The following is an 18,510-nucleotide window of genomic DNA, read 5'->3' on the forward strand; positions in this document are numbered from 1 at the left end:
AAGATTTAATCTGGTGGATTTTTATAGTAATATTGGCTGTGTGGTGTGCCACGGAATAGGGTGTGTGTGTAAAAAAGAGAAAGAGAATAAAGGAAAGGAAGCTATCAAAACTACACTTATGAATAGGAGGTATAGTCTATACATAATTACCCTGAAACTTGTGAAGCCTCTAAAGAATACATTCTCATTTCTATCACAACGAATGAGATGAATGATTTGGCCTTTGAACTGTAGATAAGGCAATAACATTCTATGTCCCATAAAATAATGTGAAGTTCTCCTTTTTCAAAACACCTGACATTGTTTTTATCTTGTCATTGTTCTACAAAATGTCAAGCAAATTCCAATTACATATTAAGCTTTCAATAATAATATTCATTAAGATTTGACCATGTGTGAACTAAATCAGGAAGAAAAGTAATATAAAAATATAACTTCTTGGGCGCCTGGGTGGCTCAGTGGGTTGGGCCTCTGCCTTCGGCTCAGGTCGTGATCCCAGGGTCCTGGGATCGAGCCCTGTGTCGGGCTCTCTGCTCAGCAGGGAGCCTGCTTTCCCCCCTCTCTCTCTGCCTGCCTCTCTGCCTACTTGTGACCTCTGTCTGTCAAATAAATAAAAATCTTTAAATATATGTATATATATATAACTTCTTGCATTGTCCATATTATACCATTAAGGATCAAGTTTTTAAAATCAACTTAAGTGAGGATGTGATGGCTGGAGCTCTAGCAGGCATTCTGGGCAACATGGGCAAGGTCCACAGCCTATAAAGGGAGAACCAGAGATCTAGAAGTTGTTTGGGTAGGTCCCTGATTTCATAATCATACCATTCCTGGAATGTCTACCCCCTAGACTTATTTCAGATGAGAAAAATATATCTCATTTTTTAAATCAAATCCCCATTATGCAGGCCTTCATTTGTTAATGTGTTGTCTAAGATTTCTGATTTTCTGCTTTTTTAAAATTACCTGTCCATTTAACACCAACTTCACCTACAAGCAAGAAGGAAAGATGAAGTGAAAATAAGTCAAGGTAATCTTCATGTGGTTCAAACTCCAAAAGGATAAAAGGATATAGATTCTCCCTTCTACCCTTGTGTCCCAGACAACCAATTTCCACCCTTCATATCAGTACATAAAGGTCTGAAATAGGTGCTCTGATCATCATTCCCAGAGAGTGTTTGGAGTAGGGGGAGTGGACGTCCCCAATAAGCAATGTTCAGGACACTGACTGGGTGTCCTACCATTCAGCTCAATTCTGACACTATGTACCAGAAGAGTTCAGTCCTACAAGACTGCCTCCCCAACCCCACACCACGTCAGACACCAACCACAGGTGATCTCCTGATCTCCTATGCTTCTGACCAAAAACTACAGATTGGGGGTTCCAAAAGACCCCTTCCTTGGACTCATATGCCACTTAAGTATTTTTTTAAAGATTTTATTTATTTATTTGACACAGAGAGAGAGAGGGAGAGGGAGAGAGAGAAACAGCAAGAGAGGGAACACAAGCCCGGGGAGTGGGAGAGGAAGAAGCAGGCTTCCTGCTGAACAGAGAGCCCAATGCAAGGCTAGATCTCAGGACCCCAGGATCAACACCTAAGCTGAAGGCAGCCACTTAACAACTGAGCCACCCAGGCGCCCCTCAGATGCCACTTACAAGTCCAGGTTCTTACCTATACTTCTGGCTTAACTGGCTGTAAGTCAGACGTTCCCAAACACCCTCCTTCCTTGAGTAAGATTAATTTGCTACAGTGACTCACAGAACTCACAAAACATTTTACTTACTAGATCCTTGGTTTATTAAAGGAAGATATAACTCAGGAACAGCCAAATGGAAGAAATGCTCATGGAAAAGTATGTGGGAAGGGGCGAAGAGCTTCCATGCCCTCTTGTAGGCACACCACTCTCCCCACATCTCCATGTGTTCACCAGCCAAAAAGCTCTCTAAAGCCCCAGACTTTGGAATTTTTATGAAGGCTTCATTCCAGTCACAACTGATCATATCATTGACCACTGGCAGTTGATTCAACCTCCAGCCCCTCCTTCTCTCTTTCCTGGAGGTCAGGAAAGTGGGACTAAAAGTCCAATCTCTCTCTCTTTTTTTTTTTTTTTATAGAAAACCTAGATCTCTTTGTTAAACTGTTACAAAGACAAAACAGTTATCATTGAAGTACTCTGAGGACTTCAGCTCAATTTTACTTGTTGTTATGGAAACTGGCCAAAGAGGTTAGAAATTAGAGGATATAACCTAAGAGGTTTGAACAAAACAGACTGGTGACACATGGTGAACGGAGTAAGAGCTAGTCAGAAGCATCCATGTTAGTGGTATTTCATGTGGCTAGGATGTTTCCCAAGAGGCTCCCTAAAGATGCCTGAATGGATTCATCTTGGTTCTAAATTACCCCTGTGAAGAAGCAGCAGAGGCCAGGATTTCCCTGAGATCTCTTTGTTTTCTTCTTATGGGGTCAGGGGTTCTTTAGGCTCTAAAAGGGTATAACTTAGATTCAGCCTCCCTCCCTCCCATCCAGTCTACCTAGGCCTTCAAGTGCCTGCACATTCTCAGCATGTAGGCATGCCAGATTAGAGAAGATGCATAGAATGAAGGTGGGAACGAAAGGCCTACTCAGAGGAGACCCATACACAGAAAGTTTTAGGGTAGATGATAAACTACAAATACCCTCTTGGTTAAATTAATTCACCTTTGTTATTAATAAAGGTCATAGTTTCTACTGCTGGTGACAACTTTTTATCTCAGTATATTCTGTCTGGTTCAGGTAAATTTTGGAGAAGGAAAAAAATTTTCATCAACACCCACTCCACAGTAGAAGAGACACCAAATTCTTCCCTAGTTATGAGCAGAATCCGACAGCAGCATAAATCATTCTCAGTGATCACCATCTGCATCCTCAAACTGCCCAGCAACTGTTGGTATGGTGTCTGCCTCCATCCCATCTTCATAATCTCTTACTGAATCTTCTGTCCAGACTCCAACCATGTTATATTGGCTGCGCACAGACTGAGAAAGCATTTCTTCTAACCTCTCCAACATGGCTTGGCCTTCTGCTGTTGAATAGGAAGGACAATCCTTCTTCAAAGGTATAAAATGTAGGGATGTCTCCCTGCTCCTGTTCATGAGCTCCCACAACATATTCTTCTCCAATGTAATCATCTGAATCTTTGTCCCCAGGATCAGGATGCAAAGGCTGGCATTCACACATTTCAGGGAACATTGCCTCCAAATCTGATTTATCACTAGGCACAAATCTAAATTCAGCAATAGATTTAACATCATCGTCTTTTTTTTTTTTTTTTAAGATTTTATTTATTTGACAGAGAGATCACAAGTAGGCAGAGAGGCAGGCAGAGAGAAAGGAGGAAGCAGACTCCCTGCGGAGCAGAAAGCCTGATGTGGGGCTCGATCCCAGGACTCTGGGATCATGACCTGAGCAGAAGGCAGAGGCTTTAACCCACTGAGCCACCCAGGTGCCCCCATCATTGTCTTCTTCAGCAACAGATTCTTTGGATTCTTCTCCAAATTTGGCATTCACCATCATATACAAACACTCTGGGGGATAGGTATTTAGGTCCCTGGACAGCACATGCAAGCCAATGGTGGGGTATTCTAGTGAGAATCCCAATCCAGAGCCATCTAACCAGGACAGGTGGCTCTCAGCAATGTAAAGGGTGCCTGTGCTGAGGCCCTTGCCTTTCAGCACAGCGTATGTCTCTGGCTGCTGCTGCCGACCCCCTCAACCTACCCAGGTGGCTACAAACTTTGGAGGAAACTTGTTGCAGCAGGGAGCATGGAGGCACAGGCAGGGCAGTTCCAACCCCTCTTCTCAAGGGGTTGGCTGCCCTGGCAACCAGCCTACAACCTCCAGGGGTGGGGTGGGGTGGGGTCTAAAAATTCGTCTCATTAGCATAACAAAAGTCACACACACACACACACACAGGTCACCACTCAAAACTTCAGAAATTCCAATAAACTCCAAACACTCTACGCCAAAAATGAGAATGAAAACCAATATATATTTTTATTATAAATCACATTATCATAGGTCTTCATTTTTATGGCTATAGTGTGTTCTTTTGTATGGGTGTTCACTAATTTTTTTTTTTAAGATTTTATTCATTTATTTGACAGACAGAGATCACAAGTAGGCAGAGAGGCAGGCAGAGAGAGAGGAGAAAGCAGGCTCCCCGCTGAGCAGAGAGACCGATGAGGGGCTCGATCCCAGGACCCCGGGATCATGACCTGAGCCAACGGCAGAGGCCCAACCCACTGAGCCACCCAGGCGCCCCCACTAATTTTTTTAATCTGTCTTGCTGAGGGATATTTAGGTTATTGCCAATTCTTTGCCACCACAAAAATTCCACAATAAATGACCTTGTACTTTTTAAATGTGTGCATGTAGCTAAAGAATAAATTCTTAGAAATAGGGAAGCCGGTTCAAAGGATATAGACATTTGTACTTCTCATAGATATTGTGAAACTGCCCTTCAAAGGCAATAGAAAAATTTATATTTTCACCAGTACCTGAGAGGCATGCCTGTATTTTTTACATTCTCGAAAGTATTTTTTTAAAGATTTTATTTATTTATTTATTTGACAGAGAGGGATCACAAGTAGACAGAGAGGCAGGCAGAGAGAGAGAGAGAGGGAAGCAGGCTCCCTGCTGAGCAGAGAGCCCGATGCGGGACTCGATTCCAGGACCCTGAGATCATGACCCGAGCCGAAGGCAGTGGCCCAACCCACTGAGCCACCCAGGTGTCCCTCATTCTCGAAAGTATTAACCAATTTTTAGATCTTTAGAAATCTGACAGGTGAGGGGCACTGGTTGGCTTGGTCAGTGGAGCATGTACCTCTTGAACTTAGGGCTGTGAGTTCTAGCTCCATGTTGGGTGAAGAGATTACTTAAATACATAAATTGGACCTCTCCAGCAGCATGAACCCTGACAAGTATCCATCCTTTCCACTACTCCTTGCCTGCAGTCACTGCTTACCTTACTAAATACCACAAGTCCTCATCTACTGTGTCCATTATAGAAACGCAGAAGGGGGGTGCCTGGGTGGCTCAGTGAGTTAAAGCCTCTGCCTTTAGCTCAGGTCATGGTCTCAGGGTCCTGGAATCGAGCCCCGCATTGGGCTCTCTGCTCAGCAGGGAGCCTCCTTCCTCCCTCTCCCTCTGCCTGCCTCTCTGCCTACCTGTGATCTCTCACTGACAAATAAATAAAATCTTAAAAGAAAAAAAAAAAGAAATGCAGAAGGGATTGATGTCAAACATTCTGGTTAAAACTCCTAACTTTTTTGAACTTTAAGATATTTTCCCTATTCTAATCTTCTCACATCTCTTATTCTCTAGAATTTGTCAAAAATTTCAAAAAAAAAAAAAAATCAGTGTCTCCTCAGCCTCCAGCAGCACGATCACCTAGCTCAGAAAGCTACAAGGAAGTTGACCCACCACCAGCCAGGCCAGCAGCCAAGCAAACTTGATGCCAGATCCTATCCTGAGTGGGCACGAGCAAGCACCACACTTCCAAAGGCGCTCAACTCAGCATTTTCTATGTTTTGTGGGAAATGGTTTCTCATAATCACTACTTACAAATCCTTGCCTTTAAAGCAAGGAATGAAAAAATAAAATAAAGAATGAGCGTAAAGCTGGGCATTTTAGGCCTTCTAGATCTGGCTGCAAACACCCACCCACCAGCATTTCTTTATCCTCTCTCCCCTCCTACCAATGGCTACAGAGATGCATGACCTCCTGGGGAGGGAGAAGGCCCACGTTGGAGGAACTGTGGGGTCGTGAATGACCACGGAGAGGAGTTCAACCTCCCAACAGCCACTCAGCACTATCCTTTGGGGAGATCCATGATGATACGCTACTAAAATTACGGGAGTAATTTGGTAATTCAACATAATGTAACACAGCTGCCAAATGCTGAAATCACTGAGTTAACTTAAATAGTTTTCACTCAGTACATTTCAAACTCCAAAGAGGTGCCCTGCTGGCTTAGTCAGTAGGGCATGTGGCTGTTCATGTCAGGGTCTGAATTTGAGTCCCACAATAGGCATGGACTTTACTTAAAAAACAAAAGTATTTACAAACAATCAAAGTCAGTTAGGCTCTAACAGTTGAGCTGATCAGTGGTGGGATAGATCCTCATATCTGTTCATTCAGCCACTTTGCCCTAAGCACTCAGCGCCAATGCTGCTAAGCCAAACAGGTCCTCCCTCTAGGGGCTCAGGGTCTAGAGGGGAAGATGGACAAAACATGAAAACAAAAACATGAATGAAAAGAGCTATTGCTCCACAGAAAAAGAAGGAGGTGCTGCAACTGGGTCCTGAACTCCCAAGAGGTGAGGGGTCAGAAAAGACTGTGTTGAGGCCACCGTGAGATTTCCTGCAGCACGAGAGAGAGGAGCCAGCCCTGCACCAATCCCAGTCTATGTAGCTCTGCAGAGAGCATCAAGGTGCAAAAGATTGTTGGGAGACTGAACTTGATGTTACCAGAGTTGCCAGAGGGGCAGCTCAAAGGTTAGACAGGGGCCAGGGTGGTTGGAGAAAGCGGAGGAGAACAGGGTAGGGGGAAGGGACAGGGTTGGGGCAGCTCGATAGTCTCAGTGCCCTGCTCCTCCTGCTGTGGGACCCCATCTTCCCACACTCAGTGGCTTAACCCACAAACACTGTCTCACCATCTCAGGGGACCAGGAATCCAGCAGGGCTTAGCTGAGGGATCCTGCAAGAGCCTCTCAAGACATTGGGGCTGTTGTCAATCCCAGACTAGGACCTGCTTCACAGAGAACCTCAGCTCACTCAGGAGTGTTGGCAGGCTCCTATCGAAAGCCTGAGTTCCTCTCTGTCTGTTGTTGTACCTCAAGATCCAGGCCACATGCTCATGTCTGTGTCATGGTTCCATACAAGGGCTTGTTCTCCAGTGTGGGGATCTGACAGAGGACACGGGTCAGAGTGAGCATGTGGCTGGGCAATGAATTATTCAAACCAAATCTCAGAAGGGGCCTGGGAAAATACTACCATCTTTTGTGGCATGAAGTGAATCACTAAGTCCAGGCCGCACTCCAGGGGAGGGAGTTACACAAGGATGTGTCCATGTGAGTTGGGAATCAGAGGGAGAAACTGAGGGGAGAAGGGGAAGACCCCAGCAGGGTCAGTGCCTTGTCCAGAATCACAGACTGGTAAGAAGGCAGAACCAGGAATGAACCTCAGAGCTGGGGCCATGGCTGCACCTAGCTATTCACTGGGAGCTCTGGAAAAGGTGGTGGTTTATAACTGGCTGTAGACATGGAGGTAGTATGGGGGCGAGGATAAGCATTGACATCCTAGACAGTGTGGAGGCCAAGAAAAACAAGGCTGAACCCACCTCAGGACTAGCCAGGCCTAGCCTTGACATAAGTGCAGCCATCTTGGCCCCGGCAGCCATCTTAGGTCTCCGATATTGGTTCCAGAAAGACTGACCTAAGGTTTTTGAAAACAAGACGCCATACCAAAAACCAATTAGGAATAGGATAGCTTACGGGGTAATAAATCATGTCAGAAATAGGATAGCTTAACACTGTAATAAATCACAAGAACATAGGGATGGCGATCATGGCCCAATCACCTACTGCCAAGTCCACCCCTACTCTGTCTTTAAAAATTCTGACTGTAATCTGGTTCAGGATCCAAGCCCCTACTCCGCCGTGTCAGATACACTTGGGCCCAAGCTTAAGCTTGCCAAATAAACCCTCGTGTGATTACATCGGTGTTGGCTCCCTGGTGGTCTCTCCGACGCAAAAACTCAGGCATAACAGACAGGAGACATTCCAGCATATTCCTGTCTGAGGAGGAGCCAGGGCAAGGCAAACCACTGAGTGCACCCTTATCCAACACGTCACCCAGAGGTAAGGAGGGAACGGCTCGTGACACATGACTGGCAGAGTCGAGGGGTAATGGTGGGTTCAGCCCTTGTAGGCCCAGGCTCCAATACCTTCTGTAGGGTTTGCCTTGGAAATTAGTAGCCCAGGACCTTGGGAAGTTATTTCCTATCCATCCCTAGGTAGAATCCTCATCTTCTGGGCCTGCAGAATGTGAACGCTAGTACACACACGTGTGCACCCAGGTCCATGTGTGCGCCCTTGGGCGCGTGCACGCGCACACACACACACACACACACACACCATTAGGGACTCTGGGGTGGGATATGAGGAGGTACAGACTCAGACAAGGTGAGAAAGGAAGAAAATGTGGTGCTAGGTGTAAAGTTTTGCAGGCAAGGTAAACACAACAGGTGAGGTAGGTGCAAGGCAAGATTTATTAAAGGTACTCTCCTGCGAAGTTTCAGGACTCAGGAGAAGAGGAGCCAGGAAAGTCCTGCTGGGAAGAGGTGGGCACTCTCAGGTGAGGTTCCACGACTCTGGGGAGGGGAGTCAGGGAAGTCGCGCTGGGAGGGAGTCGGCGGGGTCTTTTACCTGGCCAAGGCAGGGCATGGGTTCACATCCATACATGGTAAGGTATTTGGTGATCGGAAGGTATGGGGGGGGCGTTCCTGATACTTCTGTTTCCTGCATAGGTATCGGGTTACCTATGGAGACGTGACCTGGGCATATATCCTTTTGGTGGGAGAGTCAAGGGTTAAGGGGGGTTGCTGGAAGATGGCAGCCCGGCGGTCATTTCTATTGTTCCTCCTGCATTCCGGGAGCCACCGACCCAACATTCTGACCTTTTTGGTGTAATAGGGGTGGCGATTCAGATCTGGCTACTTCCTGTTGGCGAAGGGGCGTCGTTATAGGGTCCTTCGGATGTAGGTAGGCGGGTATAGGGATGCAGGAGGAGTTGGTTGACAGTGACCCTGGAAACCTCACGGATGAGATCCTGAATGAAGCGAAGAACACAAGGGGCAATTAGTGCTAATAGGCAGAGGAGAATAAGGGGACTTAGGATCAGAAGGAGACAGGTCATTAAGGGGGAGAGCCACCATTGAGAGGGGTTTATTTCAGGGTGATGCTGGCCATGAAGGGAGTTGCGGATTTTTGCCAGGGCATCGATATTGGTTTCGACTATACCGGATTCGCTGATATAATAGCAGCATTCTTCATTGAGGAATACACACGTTCCTCCCTTGTCTGCAGTAAGCAGGTCCAGGGCTCGTAGGTTCTGTAGGGCTACCTGGGCCACTGAGGTAATCTGTCGTAGGGATGCCAAGGACTTGGCTGAGGCCTCCACAGCGATTCAGAGCCGAGGATTGGGGGTGATAGGGGATATGGAGTTTCCAGGTGATGTTGAGGCTCTCGAAGTTCTGTTGTGTGATGCTGGAGATGAAGGCCAGTCCGTTGTCTGATTGTAGGGTTCAAAGGAGTCCAAATGTTGGGATGATGGGAAGGGGGGCCGCTTCTATGACAGCGTCCAGGGTGACCACTGCATAGGCCACATGTTGCCATCCACCTGGCACTATGAAGGAGCTCCCATCCACGAACAGAGTGCGATCGGGGTCAGGCAGCGGCCTGTCCGAAAGTCCTGGATGGGAAGGAGAGAGTTCTTCCAGGAGTTGAGAGCAGGAGTGGGAAGGAGTGGGGGTAGACGAAGGTGTCGGCAAGAGAGTGGTGGAATTTAGGTGAGGGGAGACAGAGTGTGTGATCTGGGGGCTTTCTATGAATAGCAGGTGGTAGAGTTGGAGACGGAAGGAGTGAGTTGTGCCAAGGATTTGTGGCTAAGTCCGTCGATGGGGGGAGAAGACTGTGAGGGGCTGTCCTAAGGTAAGTTTGAGGGCCTCCTTTGTAAGAGAAGCAGCTGCCGCTAGGGCCCTGAAGCAGGGCTGCCATCCCTGGGTGGTGACATCTAGTTGCTTGGAGAGATAGGCCACCGCCCCATAGGTGGGACCAGTTGGTTGGGCCAGGAGGCCCGTGGCAGCCCAGACCATTTGTCAGTGAAAAGGTGAAAAGGCTTTGAAGGGTCAGGCAAGGCCAGACTTGATCCTGAAATGAGGTGGCTCTTGAGCTGGTAGAACAGACGTTTGATGGAGCCTGGGTCAGTTAGAGGTCCCTGTAGTGTGTCTTTGGCAGCCTTGTATAAGGACCGGGCCAGAATGGCAAAATTGGGGATCCAGTGTCTAAAAAAGCCCGCCAGTCCTAGAAACGACAGTATATCATCCATGTTCTGAGGGGTTGTAGGTCTTGTAGAAGGCGGATACGGTCTCCTGTGAGGGATTCAGGAGTGGGAGTTAGTAATATTCCCAAGTAGGTGACTGAGGGAGTACAGAGTTGTGCCTTGGCAGGTGTCACTCAGTATCCGTTGGAGCCAAGGAAATTGAGCAGAGTGGCAGTATCCTCCTGAGAGGAAGGGAGGGAGGGGCTGCAGAGGAGGAGATCATCTACATATTGGAGGAGAGTACTGGCCGAAAGGGTGCACTGTTGGAGATCTTTGGCCAGGGCCTGACCAAAGATGTGAGGGCTATCTCGGAAGCCCTGGGGCAGGACCGTCCAGGTTAGCTGTCCATAAACATGCGTTTCCGGGTCCTCCCAGGTGAAAGCGAAGAGGAAATAGGAGTCTGGATGAAGGGGGATAGTGAAGAATGCGTCCTTGAGATCCAGGACAGAGAAGTGGGTAGTGTGTGGGGGAACATTGGAAAGGAGAGTGTAGGGATTGGGAACCACCGGATGGAGTGGGACTACTGCCTCGTTAATAAGTCTCAGGTCCTGTACCAGACGATAAGACTCCTGAGGGCTTTTTAATGGGGAGGATGGGGGTGTTACTTGGAGAGTTAATGGGGATAAGGAGACCCTGCTGCGGGAGGTGGTTGATGATGGGCTTAAGTCCTCGCCAGTGGGTCATTGAGATAGGGAACTGTGGGTGGGATGGAAATGTAGACTTGTCCTTGAGTCGCATCCTGACTGGGGTGTGGTGGGTTGCTACTATAGGACTGAAAATGTCCCATACCTGTGGGTCTACGGAGGGGAGACAGTCCAAGATAGGGGATGAGTCAGAGGGGAGTAGAGGGAGGATGAGGTGAGCAGAAGTCGAGGGAGAGGGAGAGAGACAAATGGTGGCCTGAAGTTTGTGGGGGACGTCCCTGCCTAGTAGGGGAACAGGGCAGGAAGGGATAATGAGGAAGGAGTGTGAGAAGGGGAACCCATCCAGGCTGCATGTAAGGGGTGGGGTGGCCTTTGGAGTGGAGGAAGTACCATCAATTCCCATAACTGTAACTGGGGAGGGACGAGTAGGACCCGAGTAGGAAGGCAGGACAGAATAGGTAGCCCCCGTGTCCAACAGAAAGGAAATGGACTTACCCACTACCTGGAGTATGACCCTGGGCTCGGCATGGGTGAGAGGGGTGTCTGAGTCTGGGCTCCATCAATCATCCTCTAATCCGAGAAGTTGGAAGGCAGGACTTACCTGTCTCAGGGTTTCCCCCGCGTGGAGGCGCCGGGAATCCCCCGAGGCTGGGGCAGTCCGATTTCCAGTGGCCCATCATGCTGCATTGAGGGCACGGCCTAGTAGGCACTTTTGGATTGGGGCATTGACGGGCCCAGTGTCCCTCAGCTCCACACTTGAAACAGGCCCCCAGAGGGACGCGGTTAGGTGCTCCCTTCTGTTGACCCCCAGAACCTGCCGGCCGCAGGGCTGCTACCAGGACTTGGGTCTGCAGTTGGATCTTCTGTTGGAGTCTGGCTTGGCGCTTAAGTTCTGCTGCCTCCTCTCAGGAGTTAAAGACTTTAAATGCCATTTTCACCAGATCAGAAATGGGAGTTTGAGGGCCCTCCTCCGCTTTCTTTTTTTCCGAATGTCGGCGGCTGACTGAGAAATAAAGTGGGTAGCTAAAACAGTCGCCCCTGCTGGAGAGGCCGGGTCTAGGCAAGTGTATTGAGTCAGCGCCTCAGTAAGTCAGTTAAGAAACATGTCTGGGTTATCTTTTGGTTCCTGAATGACCTCCCTAAATTTATCATAGTTGACTGCCTTATTAGAGGCAGCCCACATGCCAGCGATAAGGCACTGGACCATGCAGTCACGGCGCCAGCGGCCATCTTGGCCATCTTGGTAGTCCCATTCAGGCTCCGTGGCTGGGACCGCCTGAGGGCCGACCGGCATCGTGGCATCAGTAAGATGGACCTGATCAGCATGTTCTCGGGCTGCAGCCTGAATGCGCTCCCTCTCCTCTGTGGTGAGGGTGGTAGTTTGGAACACATGTAGGTCATGCCAGGTGAGGTCATAGGCCTGGGCCAAATACTGGAATTCCTTTATGTAGTTATCAGGGTTGGCCAAAAAAGAGCCCAAATGTTTCTCAATTTGGGAAAGGTCTTGTAGAGAGAAGGGCACATGAACCCGAACAACTCCCTCAACTCTGGCAACCTCCCTTGGGGGTGGGGGATTAAATCGAGGGAGGGTTTTTGAGCCCTCGTGTAGGTGGAGATGGGAGGGGAGGCTGGAGGAGATGTGAGGGGGGGCTCAGTGGGGGCCACACCAGGAGGACACTCAAATTTTGGGGGTTTAGGGGATGAGACAGGAGTAGGGGTGGAAGGGACCAAAATGGGGGTTGTAGGAGCAGAGGGGTTACCAGCATAGGGAGAGAGGGATCTTGGGGTATGGGATCACAGTAAGGAGGAGGAGGAGGAACCAGGGGCCCTCTTGTCAGTGGGTGGGTGAAGCTCTCCGGGGTTTCAGAGAGGGAAGACGGGGAGGAGAGGTCCAGGTCTTTGGGAGCAGTGGGTGGCATGGTAGGGGGAGGGGAGCGGGCCAAGAGGACCTATGAAGTGGAGCAGTGAAAGCAGAGGGAGGGGCGAGAGTGTAGAGTCCAGAAAGCCTGGACATAAGGGACCTTGGCCCATTTACCTTGGTGTCTGCCAAGGTTATTTAGGTCCATGAGAATCTGATAATTAAACATGCCTTCTGGAGGCCATTGGGACTGATTGTCTAATCGGTATTGTGGCCAAGCGACAGTACAGTAACGTCGCTTTCGCAGGTCCTGGTCCAGTTCCAGGGTTTTAAGATTGGCCAACAGGCCTAAAACACACGGGTGATTTAGGGTCAAATTTGGATTGGGAGGTCCCCCATGATTCATTGCCAGGCAACCCGAGGGCTGGAGGAAGGTGTCCCCTCGTCCACCCAGTGGAAAAACCATGTCGACTGCCTTAGAGGTTAAGACGTCTCCCAGCCTCTCGGAGTCACAGAGGTCACCTGGTGACCAGCAGGGTCCACCCTGACGCGGCCTGCTATTAGGGCAGGGCTTTCCAGAGGGAGGCGCGGAATCGGGGGAAACTCACCACGGCTTCGGAAGTGGCGTTCGAAAAGGCAGGTCCAGGTCTAGCTAGGGAGAGGAGAGAGCCTCCCCACCAGGGTGGGGGCTCAATCTCCTCCCAGGTTTTGGCACCAAATGTAAAGTTTTCCAGGCGAGGTAAACACAACAACAGGCGAGGTAGGCGCAAGGCAAGATTTATTAAAGGCACTCTCAGGCGAAGTTTCAGGGCTCAGGAGAAGGGGAGCCAGGAATGTCGCGCCGGGAGGAGGTGGGCCCTCTTGGGCGAGGTTCAGAGACTCTGGAGAGGGGAGTCGGGGAAGTCGCACTGGGAGGGAGTCAGCGGGGTCTTTTACCTGGCCAAGGCAGGGCATGGGTTCACATCCATACATGGTAAGGTATTTGGTGATCGGAGGGTATTGGGGGGGGGGGGTTCCTGATACTTCTGTTTCCTGCATAGGTATCGGGTTACCTATGGAGACGTGACCTGGGCATACATCCTTTTGGCGGGAGAGTCAAGGGTGAAGGAAGGGGGGGGTGCTGGAAGATGGCGGCCCCTGGCGGTCATTTCTATTGTTCTTCCTGCATTCCCGGCGCCACCGACCCAACAGTAGGTATTTCCTACATGGGACACCAGTCCTCCAATTTCATAGATATTATCCCACATCTGCCTGTGCATTTCTGGAGGAAGTACATGTTAGAATAATCCCTATTGCACAGGCAAGACTAAGGGCATTCCTGACAGGGACAATGCCTCATCCAGGGTCAAAAACAGGTAAGAATGGAGGAGAGTTGTATCAGAGTCCCGGTGCATTTCCAGGCTGGGCCCCTGGCTACACCCAGACCTTCCCTGGGGCCTGTACAGAGGGCTGTGTTGGTGTCACTGGGTACAGATGTAGCATGGCAAGCAGAAAGGGGATGAGCAGTAGGCAGCCCAGAGCACTGTTTGTGTAGGGCCTAACTCAGGAGTGGATTCAGGTAGGAGATCCCAGGCAGTGAAGTCACTTGCTTGAGAACAGTCCCCAACAGAACTTGGAACCCTCATCACCAGGCACCCACATTCTAGTGCAGTCCTGTATCAGGCTCACTTGGCTGGAGACATCCGATTATGAAAGATGTTCTCTTGCTGTCTGCCCACTTCCCAGGGATGTGGCTTCCAGAAACCACAGGGTGAGGGATTTTTCATATGCTACAGACAATGGATCAAGCCTCAGCTCCAATGCATCGGGGCATTTGCCAGGAAGTGCCAAAACGTAATACCCAGCGACCTAGGCCAGGCCAGGCCACCTCTCCGAGCCATCCTTGGGCAGTCCCATCCCCTCCTCTTCGGTTTCTGGGGAAGAGGCATATGTGGGGAGGTCTCACCCTGGGCTAGACAGTGGATACACTGGCGATCCCTTCATGTTCACACTACTGGCATGGTGGGCAGGGTGGAAAGAGGATTCCTGACGTGCCTCTCACCTGTGCCAGAGTGAATCCAAGGCCCTCAAGCTGGTCACTTTCCTCTCCATGGTGGAGCAGGGTGCATCCTGGCATGTATGTCTGGCAGGGAGTCCTCTGGGTCTGAGGACCAGCCAAGGCTGCCAGACAGGGCTCTGAGGCCTCCTGCCTGAATGCCCGGCACTGTCCTTACAGAGCTCCACACAGGAGATGGGCAGGAGCTGAACGATGAGATCCCCACTCCTACCTCCTTGAAGGACATGAAGGTGCCCCATACTGCCAACAGAGTCCAAAGCTGGCTCAGGGTGAGGGCAGGTGTTGGGCAGAACCAACACCCAGGGCCCCGATGCGGCAAAAAGGGCCCCAGGTCCCAGAAGCCAGCCTGGACTCCCCCGGGTTCCCTCCTAGACTCCTGCTTCCCCATGAATCTGGATCCCCGTCTCCTCCCCAAATTTGCCCTCAGGGCCCTGCCCTGGCCTTGGCCAGATGCACAGTCATTGTCCACATATTTGTAGGAATATCAGAAAAGAGACTTTAAACCATGTCTCATTCCATTCAGTCTAGAGTCCTTTTGCACTATGCTATGCAATTTCCAAACTAGTGCTCCCTGCTGTCCCTGTAGGCCTGACCGTCCTTCCACCTTCCCCAAGTCTTACACACGATCATGGTGAGCTGGGAGACACTTTTCCAAAGGGACATGGGGCTCCTGGTACTATGTCTGTTGCTCTGCCATTCAGTTGTGAAGAACACATCCTTGGAGTCCCTCCAGGGTCAGGAGCAGGGGCCTCAGGGCACAACATTCCAGAAGGACCATCAGGCACACAGCCATTGAGCCCCTCTCTGACACAGGACTCTGATGTGATTCCCTTCTGTTGCCAACTCACAGTGCTGAACTAAAACCCTAAAACCTGAGCACTCCCACCCCAGAGACAGGCTCCGTGTTCTCCTCTCAAGACTGAGGAAATATTGTCAGAAATCCCAGGGAGGATGCCGTTAACACAGGGAGCTGCTATAAATACTCAGCTGGCAATCTAACCTGAGATGCCAACATGTTCAGACATCCCCCACCTCACATCCTTGTATTGTTGCCAAGAATCTTTTTCCTTACAGATTTATTTATTTATTTATCTGAGAGACAGAGACAGACACAGAGGGACAGCGGAGAGACAGAGGGGGAGAGAGAATCCCCAAGCCGACTCTGCCCTAAGTGCAGAGCCTGACAAAGGGCTCCATCTCATTACGCTCATAGCATGACCTGAGCCAAAACCAATAGGACCCTTAATCGACTGAACCACCCAAGCACCTTGCTCCTTTTGTCTACTGTGGGCCCTCCTGTCCCGCCTCTTTCTGTATGTCACTGAGACCTTTGGGGTCTGCTCTGGGCTCCAACCCCCAACCCTCCTGGTGGCTGCAGTGCTGACTGCATGTCTCCCCCATCCCACCTCAGGGTAAAAGGCCTCAGCTGTGAAGAGCAATGAGACCTGCGTGGTATGGACCCAGCGGGCGCACCTGATGAGGGAGCAGGAGGCTGACTGAGAACAAAGCAAAAGCTGGCACCTTGCACCCCCTCTCCACCCGCTCCCCTCAGTAATATGTGTAACATTCCTCAGGCACCCCTGACCGCCATAAACGAGAAACAAATAGTTAACCTGCAGAGATCACAATCCTGCAAGACAGGAATCTCCCAACTATCTTGAGGTTAATGGCTTGCCAAAAGACAACAGTGATCAAGCTGAGGAGACCTCAGCACCTTGTAGGCTCTCTTTAGCATATGAAAGCTCCATTGAAACCTCCCTTTCCCTCACCTTCCCCCAACCACAGGGTACATAGCCTGCCATCCCTCACAACCCGGGGCAGCAGCTCTTTCTGCCCATGGGTCCTGTCCCCATGCTTTAATAAAGCACCATTTTGCACCAAAGATGTCTCAAGAATTCTTTCTTGGTCATCGGCTCCGGACCTCAGCCCACCAAACCTCACCTAGGTTCTAGAACTTCATTATATGGCGTCCAATGTGGGGCTGAGTCTTTACATTTGGACTCTAAGCTTTGGTGCAAAATTGGTGAGTACTTTCTCCTTTTCCTTTAGTCTCATTTCAGGGGCTTTTCAAGGAGTATGGTCTTATTGGAACACTTGCATGTCAATTGCTCAGGCTGTAATCCTCTAGCCCGTGGCTGCTCTACGGGGAGGAGAGCATCTGCCTTTTGGCTGTTAGTACCCTGGCCAGAATGGCAATAAGACCCAGAAACTTGATACCCTCTCTTTGTTCCTGTTCTTATATAAAGTTGTCTCTCTTGGGCACGGGACAGCCACCTAAGTCACCAGGATGGCTGCCAATCTTAAGACTCCCGTGTGAGTTCTACTCCTGATTGATCTAATGTGATCCCCTCCACATCCCTGGTCTAGCCACTTCAGGCCAAGAGACCTCCATTGGGAGCCGGCTGAAACCAGTACCCAATTGAATTAAAACGCAACTGGGGACCGCTTCCTGGGGAAGTTGGCTGTAAGGACCATATGTGTTGGAATGTCGCATAGACCATGATGGATTTCAATCTTTACTGTTTGTCAGTGTCTTCTACAGACTACTTAAAGCTACAAAATTGGGTAATTTCCCCTTGCCAAGCTTTTCTAGTATTTCCATGAGTTAAAATGGCTAAACAGTATACAATTTTCAGGACAGACGATGGCATGGCATGACACAGTATATTGGTCCATTCACCAGGCACCCATCAGCAGCCTAGGATGTGATGGGGAAGGGGAGGGATGCCGGCACCCCTCCAGGGCTTCTAATGGCAGGAATGCCTTCCCGGGGAATGCAGATGGTGATCAATAGCGATTTTTGTTGAGGGACGCCTCCGGTCGCTTTTGACACACAGGAACTTCTGACATATCCTGCGTGGGACGCCACCCAGGAGTCAGGGGGGATTTGGTTATGGACCTTCTTTAACTTTTCTGGGAGCATGGCCTCAGTAGGCTTCTTCAGTTCCCAAGGACTCTACCTTGGGGTGCCTTTTAACCCACTGGAAATAATTTGGATTGCAAAACTTATGAAAGGACTGAGCTCCTGTAACACTCCATGGGCTCAGTGGGATCTGTCAGTTAGATCTCCTCTGCAGGAAACAGGGCAAATGGACCCAGGATACCTTCATTGCTCATACCTAGGCCTTCATTTCTCTATACCAGGACCCCAAACTAAGGGGCTTTGCAGAATGTGTTTGCCTGAATGAGTCAGCTAGTAAACTTCCTCCTGACATACTAGATGATAATTACATAAATAAGCCTTCTAGTAAACCCAGGTTGCTGGGCCATCCCTAGCAAAGGGGACTCTGACCTTATTTCTCTGTTTCTCCTAATAGATGTGGGGGCTTTCCCCTCACTCACTTCCCATGTTAATGGCTATAACCGGAGCCAACTGGGGTTAGTCTAACTCGAGACAGAGACCGTAAGGAATATTCCCAAGCAGCTGCCGAAACTCTCTTTGTTTCGAGGAAGTTTCCCTGTCTTCTCTGGCCTGACTTGGACTACTAACCCCTCCCCCCTTACTGGTGGGAAAGCATGGCGTCTGCTCCTCTGTTGGGGCTGATGAGCTCTAAAACCGGGAATCCTTTCTCTGCCTCCTGGCGGCACTTTGTTTCCTCTGTTTCCCCCTTCTCGTGTTTCTGCACCAACGTGCATGCAGCCTGCATGACTAGCCTCTAGATCTTGCACCACAGCTTCTTCCCTCTTCACTGTCAAGGAGCAAAAAGAGCAACCCTGGACCTAACACCCCCCACTCCAGACCTTCCCACCCGTGTCTCAGGTAAACATTCAAAGTGGAGTGGGCCCAGGTGGAACATAAATCAGTATTTGA

The 18,510-nt window shown here is 49.8% G+C and overlaps 1 pseudogene; it reads right to left on the reverse strand.

Moving 5' to 3' along the window:
- Positions 1–2,884: 2,884 nt before the first annotated feature.
- On the reverse strand, positions 2,885–3,805 carry LOC111153357 (annotated as a pseudogene).
- Positions 3,806–18,510: the final 14,705 nt, after the last annotated feature.

Source organism: Enhydra lutris, unplaced genomic scaffold (genome assembly GCF_002288905.1).
Source record: "Enhydra lutris kenyoni isolate GAN:26980312 unplaced genomic scaffold, ASM228890v2 scaffoldscaffold31, whole genome shotgun sequence".
Lineage (NCBI taxonomy): Eukaryota > Metazoa > Chordata > Mammalia > Carnivora > Mustelidae > Enhydra > Enhydra lutris.